The following is a 7,278-nucleotide window of genomic DNA, read 5'->3' as shown; positions in this document are numbered from 1 at the left end:
TCTTTGATCTTCATCAGCAAGTGCCTCAAGTTCTTGTTTTTTGAGCTTGTGTCACCTGTAGGTTGTTAATGAGCCTTCGTCTGCTCCTGAGGTCAAGTTCTTCTTTATACAATCCAGCTTCTCAGGTTACTTGCTTCTTTGATTTAATATATTTTGGTGAAAGGATACAACCCTGATGCACACTTTTCCTGATTTTACCTCATGTAGTTATCCCCTTGTTCTGTTGGAAATTCTGCCTTTTGATCTATGTACAAGCTCAACATGAACACAATTAGGTGTTCTAGAATTCCCATTCTTCATAACGTTATCTATAGTTTGTCATGATCTACACAGTCAAACAGCTTTGCATAGTCAATAAAACACAAGTAAGCATCTTTCTGGTATTCTCTGCTTTCAGCCAAGATCCACTTGACATCAGTAGTGATATCTCTCCTTCCACATCCTCTTCTGAGTCCATCTTGAATTTTGGGGCCGCTCCCTGCCACACATTACTATGATCATTTTCTGTTTTTTACTTTGTGTTGTGAATTGAGTGAAGGTTTACAGAGTGACCCTCAGTTTTGCATTCAATGAATCAGGCACATCATTTGAACTCTGATTGCAATGCCCTCAATATAAAACCACTTCTTCCCCTTTCTCCCTGTGTTTCTGGTTTCCATTCCACCTTCTTTCCTAAGCCTTCAGAATTTTGACCTTGTGTAACTGCGGCTCTTTGATCTTGAAAGGTTGCCCATTCTATGGCATATACACCTCACTAGTGTGACAATCACAATTAATCCTGCTAACAGTTGTTCATAATTGAATAATAAAATCCTGTAAGTATCATCTCCTACACCCTTTCACCAGATCCATTTAGGAAAGAGGAAAACTATTTAGTGGGGATTCTACCTTACCCCCCTTTTTTCTGAAACTAATCAAAAAAAGCTTGTAAATCTGAAAGTTGTAGACCAACCACTTCATGCCTTTATAGCACCCCCCACCATTTTTGATTGTCAATGTCTAAATTGATCGTCTCTGCCAACTCAGTACACTGAGGAGACAAGCATGTTCCTTGATTTGAAGAATCTTCCATTCCAGTTGAAATTTTGAACAACTTCATGAAAATAGATTTTGTCATTTTAGTTACAAAACAAAACAAAAGTTGCTGTCGAGTTGGTGCTGACTCATGGCAACCCCCATGCACGTCAGAGTACAACTGTGCCCCACTAGTCTGGATTCCCACTCGTGAATGTTTGTGAAGTAGATCTACCAGAGGTGCCTTGAACCGCCAGCCTTTGGTTAGCAACCAGGTTCATTAACCGTTGGCATCAGTGGGACTCATATTAATTTTGTTGTTGCTGTAAGTGCTGTTGAGTCGGTTCTGACTTATAGCGATCCTGTATAGGGTTTCTGAGGAGCAGCTGGTGAGCTTGAACCACCGACCTTGCGGTTCAAACTGACTTTGCGGTCCAGGGCATTAATTCACAGGGCCACCCCAGGGCTTCATTCTCATTTTAGACATTAGATATAGACTTTTCAAATCAGAAGTAGACCAATGGCTATAAATATCTAACTATTAGTTTTCTCCCCCAAAATGAATAAATGAAACCTCACATTTTCCCTAGGGGGAATACATGGAGTGCATGAAACTGTCATTTCACAAGGTGACTTTCTTTTCTCAACGATTTTAACTATCAGCTTCACAAAGGATGACATTCAGCAAGAGCTAAAAGCCTCCCATTAATCACTTGTCTCTGAGCATCTATTGAATACAGTCTCTGACTGTATGCTTCTCGGATGGACTTCCTGTACAACATTGCCCCAGCAATCCGTTACCATGACAGGCCAAGGGGCTCATGGCTGGAGGAGTGCATTAGCAAGACACTGAAAGGCGAGATGACAAAGGGCCTCCTACAAAAAGGCTTGCGAAGATGCATCTCGACCTGGGAGCAGATCGAGAATTTTTAAGTTAGAGAAGAGAAGAATCTTTTAGCTCCAGGAGTTGGAAATGGCACAGTAAAGAAATGGTGTCAGGTAAGTCAGAGAGAGTTATATTGGTATTCGAGGATTGCATGTTAACCAAGAGAAAACTACAGTCCTCACAACACAACCGGACCAACAAGCAACATGATGACAATCAGAGAACACATTGCAAGTTGTCAAGGATTCCATTTTCCCTGAACCCATAACCAATGCTCAGTCAAGCAATCAAACAGCATACTGCATTGTGCTAACCTGCTGATTTTAAGACTTCTTTAAAGGGTTCAAAAGCAAAGATGTCACTTTGAGGAACAAGGTGCTCCTGACCCAGACATGGCATTTTCTTTCAGTCATCTCCTATGCTTACAAAAGCTCGACCATGAGTTATAGAAGACCGCAGACTCAATGCCTTTGAATTATGGTGTTGGTGAACAATATTGCACATACCATGAAGAGACTGCCAGAAGTACAAACAAAACTGTCTTGGAGGAAGTACAGCCAGAATGCCTCTTAGAAGCCAGGATGGTGAGAGTGTGTTTCCCATACTTTGGATGTGTTATTAGGTTGAGGACCTCATGCTTGGCAAAGTAGAGGGTCATTGAAATGAGATGGACTGGCCCAATGGCTGCAGCAGTGGGCTCAGACCCAGCAATGGTTGTGAGCATGGTGCAGGACTGGGCAGCATGTCGTTCTGTTGGGCATGATATGCTTCAGGATACACTTGACAGACTCGACAACATGAGTGGCTTAAGAATGCAGCACGTCTCTGAGGGTTTGCTTCGCAAGGGTCCAATGATCACTTCTGTCAGTGGGTCAAAGGTAAACTGTTTACTATCTGAAGTTACACGGACATCACTGAGTAGATGGCACGCCTTGTTCTTGTCTCTCTCATTGTCTTTCAACTGACATTGTCTATATGGATGGAGTTAAGACGGAGGTAACTGCTTTGCGGTTTTTCTAGCCACCAACCCCTGCTACATGATCCCTACTGTCATGTTGTTGTTGTTAGGTGCTATCCAGTCAGTTCTCACTCATAGTGACCCTGTGCACTACAGAGCAAAATACTCCCCGGTCCTGCGACGGCCTCATGATTGTTGTTACACGTGAGCCCATTGCCGTGGGCATTCCATCTCATTGGGGGTCTTCATTCAAAATAATGTGGAGCAAAGCTTTCTACATAATATTATATGTTGCTCTGCTTCATGGGTAAAAAGCAATCCATTTAAGGCATTTCTAAAATGTCTGGAAAAAGCTGCTGAATGCAGTGTTCCCATCTTCCTCATCTGTTGGAGATGGTTAAGCACATCTTGAACTGGTGGCATTTTCTGTCTTTATTTTTTTCACAGTAGCCTCTTTGGACATTAAAATGACTGAATTCTCCAAGCAGAAAATGAAAATATCCAATATAGAGGCAGAATAGCAAGTATTGCTTCTGTCCAATCAAGTGGAGAAAGGACAATGAACCGGTTTCTATTTGTATGCACCAACGTTTCAATCTTAAATCCCATCTCATAATTGCAGTTACACAGTGGAGAAGAACTGAAGGCAGAATTAAAAGGAGGCCCGAGGTCATAAGCAGCACCGTTTGCAAGTTGTGTTACATATAATGTTGAGGCTAAGCCGTTTGTTCAGCGTTGAGTACACATTGTAGCCAGAGCTAACAATAATGCAGATCACAAGCACAGTTGAACCAAGGTCTCCTCCTCCCAGCTTCTAACTTCAGCCCCTTCTATTTGAAACTGTTCACTGTCAGTGACTGGAAGGGTTTGTAGGCTACGCTGAGGCATTTTCAAGGGGCAAATGTTTCTAAGGACCAAATCATCTTCCAGAGATTCACTAGAGAAATGAAATGGTTGTCTAAACTCTGGCTACTCAAAGTGTGCTCCCTGGACAGGTGTCTGATGAGATGATTAGACATGCAGATTCCCAGGTTCCACCCAGACCTACTGAACCATCATGTCATCTGCTTAAGAGCGTCCAATGGCACAGTGGTTAAACACTCGACTGCTAACGGCAATGTTGGCTGTTGGAACCTACAGGTGGCTTCACCTGACCATCTGCTTCCCTAAAGATGGCTGCCTAGAAAACCTTGTGCGGGCAGTTCTCCTCTGTCTCAGGGGGTCACTATGAGTCAGGATTTATTAGAAGACCCCTGTCTACCACCATGGCATTGCAGAGCTAATGGAAGTTTTCGGGAAATGACCCAGCTCAAAGGTCAGAGTCTCTATACCAAGCAGGCGGCATGAGTGATTGTTTGTGCAGTTGTGTTGTTGTGCTATTGGGTGCCAGTGAGTTGATTCTGATTCATCACAAGACCATGCAGAAGAAGAGAGCTGCCCCATGGGGGTTCTTCGGCTGTTGTCTTAGCCAGAATGTTCCTTAGAATGGAGGATGGTAAGACTTTTTCCTCATATTCTTTGGACATGTTGTCAGGAGGGACCAGGCCACGCTTGGTTAAGTGAGTGTCAGCGAAAAAGAGGAAGACCCTCAACGAGATGGACTGACACATTGGCTACAACACTGGGCCCAACGCAGCCACGATTGTGAGGAGGGCGCAGGACCTGTCCACAGGGTCGTTGAGTTCGAATGGACTTGACACCTAACAACAACAACAGCAAATCTCTATGGGTCACCATGTCTTTCTCCAGAGGCGCCTCTGACTGGGTTTGAACCGTTAGCCTCTGGATTAGCAGCTGAGTGCTTGGCCCTTATGGCACCAGGGCACCTTTTTAACTTTGCATTTATGAGTTGATTTCCATCTCAAGGGACCAAGAGTTCAGCCCTTGATCAGACCCAGAGAAGATGGTGCAAACAGCCTGTCTTTGTAATCATACAAAGCTCACCTCCCTCTTCTGGTGCGGGAACATAGAGTGCAAAGCTTCAGTCTGTAACTGGAGACTTGGAGAGATGCCCCCCTTAGTCCTGTCACAGGGGCCAAACTCAGTGCTTTCCAACTTCCCAAGCCTCCACATGGAACCTGCCAGGAAGAGACTGTGGAGGAGGAAAGTACTGGTGGCGTCTCCCTCGGGCAGACAGAACCCTTCCACGTGTCTTCAGGATGGATTTTCCACCTAAAATCTTGGTACGTCTTATTCTCCAGGTTCTTTCTGAGTAGAACTGGCAGTTCTAGGTGATTCTGATGACAGGAGACGTAGCCTGGTCCAGTTATTTCACTGCTGAGAGAGCCTTTGGATGGACTTGGGGTGGCGTCCCCTCTCCTTAGATTCTCCTCTTTCATCTCCATGTCTCCTCCTAAATCTTCACACTCTCATTGCTGCCCACCCACTGCCAAGGAGTCAATTGTGGCTCCTAGTGACCCTACACAGCAGAGGAGAACTGCCCCATAGGAATCCCAAGGTTGTCATCTTTATGGGAACAGGCTGGAATGGGCTCTGATGATGGCACCCAATCTGCAGGGTCAGGAACCAGGGTGCAGGTGGTCCAGCTACTAAGAACACAGCATTGACCACCAGTGAGCAGGACACAACAAAGAGGTGAGGGAGGCATGCTGCTGCCGTGCTTCATGACAGCGGACATGAGCCGTCCGTTCAGTGCCTGGCTTAGCACCACAGTGCCACCTGTCCTGAGAAACCCTCCAGAGGCCTAGACCTCGGTTCAGGAGTACACCACATGTGGTGAGGAAGAGGTTCTGAAGTGCCCGGGCATCTCTGTGTAAGCAGGTGATACTCCTGAAATGAGGGTGTACAGGACAAGAAAGCAGTTCCAGCAAGGTGATGCTCAGGGGCATGGGGCTGGCAGCAGCTGCTGGAGGGGGTCCAGGAAAGGTGTTCCGGGGTCTTGGAGGCTACCAGCTGCATAGAAAGCCCCTGCTGCCATCAGCAGCAGCAGCAGAGCTAACCCCTGGTGTGTGGAGAGGGGGGGCCCGAGACAGAGACAATTGAACAGGGTTGTACTTCCCTCAGCACCTGACCACCAAGTAACATTGTAACATTGAAGGTAGATGATCACATTGTTGTTTGCACCATAGAGTAGGGCTGATAGTGCAAAGGGGGCAACCTGGCACCAGGATGGGGGACCCTGGAGCCATGTTTGCAGCCCCAGCAGGAGGGAGAAAGTGCACAATAGCACATTGGTCAGCTCTGTCAAGGGCTCAGCTGAAGAGAGCTGGAAGGGCACTCGACTGTCTGCATGGCACAGTGCCAGCCTACTACATGGCAGTAGGCAGAAGTAGCACCAGGGTCCAGCAGGCTTGTCTGGGATGTCCCAGGCCTGACAAACCCCCATCCTCTACACTCGTGTCCACACCAGATCCCAGGTGGTCTCTGTAGTGAGGGGCAGCAGGAGGTTGTAACTCATCAGAAGAAACTCAAGCTGTGGGGTCAGCTCCCAGGAGGGAGGCACTGTGGTGCGTTTCCAGAGAACACTGAAGATCGGAATCAGCTACAGACTCCACAGTCAGGCCTGGAAGAGGAATGAGCGGGTGGCTCTTGAAGCCACAGTCTGAGCCAGTTCCGTGGGTCAGGGAGGAAAGAAAGAATCCACGGTGCAGGCTGACTGGCTACTGTCCACCCTCTGCAGGAAGGGAATCCAGGAGGCAGGAAGGATGGACACAACAAATGGGTGACAGACAGAGAAGTGTGATATGGTATCTGTGATCCAAAGGTCTTCACCTCCACCCTCAGGACACTGTTGCTCATTCTGTCTCCTCCATGGGATCCAGAGTTAGTCGGGCCCCTTGCATAGTGACCGTAGATACTTTCTCAATATCTTCTCCACATTGGGCACAGTATACGCCTGGGCTACGTAGATGTCAATGCAAGTGCCCACGACAAAGCCCAATACTGCGGATGCCCTTAGTTTGGCTGTCACATAGCTGGCCAGGAAGCCTTTGAGGAATGGAGAGGATCAGAGCGAGCCCTCCTGGCCCATACCACTGTTCACTCCGTCTTCTATACGTCACTGCAGGTGCTACAACTGTTATTTGAGAAATGCCGATCCTTAAGCTTGGGCAGAGAATCCTAGTCATCCGCCATTTTCCCCACTGAACCTTGATGAGACTTCTTCATTTTCTTTGAGGTTACTCTGTAATTTATTAATTCCTTCCAGAGTTGAAAGCAGTCTGTTCTAGATGGGAATCTACTTGACTTCTTAGCCAATTGGAAGTTCTGTAAACGTACTATTCCCTCTTTTTGCTTTGTAACTGTCTTCATTTACAAATGTACACTTGGGTTCCCTGTTATCAGTCTGGTAGGTTTGTTTTACTTTGGATTCTTCTACATATGGGTTGACTTCTGGGTGGTGTTTTAATCACAGGTTATGTCATGTGTGTTAATCACAGGTTATGTCATGTGTGTTAAT

General features: G+C 46.4%; 1 pseudogene; it reads right to left on the bottom strand.

Annotated features, from left to right (window-relative positions):
* Positions 1-5,574: 5,574 nt before the first annotated feature.
* Positions 5,575-7,278, bottom strand: part of LOC102817303 — a 68,022-nt pseudogene continuing 66,318 nt past the window's right edge.

This window comes from Chrysochloris asiatica, unplaced genomic scaffold (genome assembly GCF_000296735.1).
Source record: "Chrysochloris asiatica unplaced genomic scaffold, ChrAsi1.0 scaffold00005, whole genome shotgun sequence".
Classification (NCBI taxonomy): domain Eukaryota; kingdom Metazoa; phylum Chordata; class Mammalia; order Afrosoricida; family Chrysochloridae; genus Chrysochloris; species Chrysochloris asiatica.
Note: the sequence above shows the minus strand (reverse complement) of the source record. Positions and strands in the feature narration are given on the sequence as shown.